Source organism: Otolemur garnettii, unplaced genomic scaffold (genome assembly GCF_000181295.1).
Source record: "Otolemur garnettii isolate 467f Iridium unplaced genomic scaffold, OtoGar3 scaffold00025, whole genome shotgun sequence".
Classification (NCBI taxonomy): domain Eukaryota; kingdom Metazoa; phylum Chordata; class Mammalia; order Primates; family Galagidae; genus Otolemur; species Otolemur garnettii.
This window is the reverse complement of record NW_003852420.1, coordinates 6496085-6497560: the sequence shown is the minus strand read 5'-3', so window position 1 is coordinate 6497560 and position 1476 is coordinate 6496085.

Here is a 1476-nt window from a genome sequence, read left to right as displayed (position 1 = left end):
CATGATATCTTCCTATGACAAGACAGAGAAAAAATACACTGCCTTCCATCTGTTCCAAGCTGCTGTAAACAACAAGACGGCAACTGCGGCCCAAGAAGAGGCCTTTACTTTCCCCAGACCTTAGGAGGCTATGGGAAAATCTCCATAGTGTTTATTCCATATCCCATTGAGGAAATTAAAAGCCCCTGGCTGCCCTCTCCCCAGTGGTCTCCGAGCCTCATCTCCGTGTACGCACCTGTATGAACCCAGGCCGAGAATGCTATAGCAGGTGAAATGGGTGTTCCCATGGGAATAGCTGGCCCCCAATCCAGCCTCCTCCCCTGAGGCCAGGGGTTCTGAAAGTGTGGTCCTTGCACCTGCAGCATCAGCATCACCTCCGAACCTATTGGAAATGCAGATCGTCCTGCTAAACTCCAGTCCTACTGGGATGAGGCCCAGCAAGGTGTTTTAAGAAGCCCTACAGGTGATGCTACTGCTATCTCAAGGCTGAGAATCCCAACACACACTCTGGTAAGATGTATAACCTAATTTCTAGTTCTTCTAATTTTTCATAGTTTTTATGTCCATGGGCCTTGGCAGGGTTCCTTCTGCTGCTTGAAAGCCACCCCACAGTGGATCGGCCTCCCACACCCCTCTAGATGAGCTGAGAGGCCCTCCCTAGCTAGGCTGAGGGGGACACACGGTTCTTCGCCTGCCAAGAAAACATCTTGCTACCTTCTATTTGAGCATTATTACATTGTTTTTATAACTTTTCTTTCTTGATCTCTGGTCTTCTAAAAAACATGAATTTTATCCTCCCACATTCAACATTTTGAATGCCTATTATGTTAAAAGACACTGGAGATTTAGCAGTTTACGAAAAAGAATTGAATTTTTTATTCTACTGACGAGGACCAGATAATAACTAAGGTAAATGAATAAATTTTATAAACTTTTCTAAGCCACGTAAGCTTGCTTCTTCTTTTAACACTCTAAATGGGTCTTAATCATCAACGATGTCCCATGGTTTAATTGACAGCATGGTTTGCTTGCTGAATAGCATGTAAAATAACGGTGTGTCTCACAACAGTATGATGCCTTAAATTTGATGAAATAAAATTTTTTTAAAAAATGATACATTATAGGGAGAAAAATAAAGTCTCCTGGATGGATGGGGAGTCTTGCTTTGGGCAGAGAGATGGTAGCATTTGAAACAGGATGTTCATGAAAGGCCTTATGGCAGGGATCTCAGACCTGGGGACACTGAGTGATGGGGGAATATTGATTTGGAGGGGAGGGTGTGGGAGGAGCATTCCAGGTAGGAACAGCAAGGCCAACAGTCCACGGGCAAGGAAAAGGCCTAGTGTCGTGTTGGTCTATGTGGTACTTAGAACAGAGCTTAACACAGTGTCTGATCGCTTTTCTATACTTTTGGAACACAATGATTACAAAGCATTTTAACTTCATGTACATACTGGCATTACTAATTCCCATAAA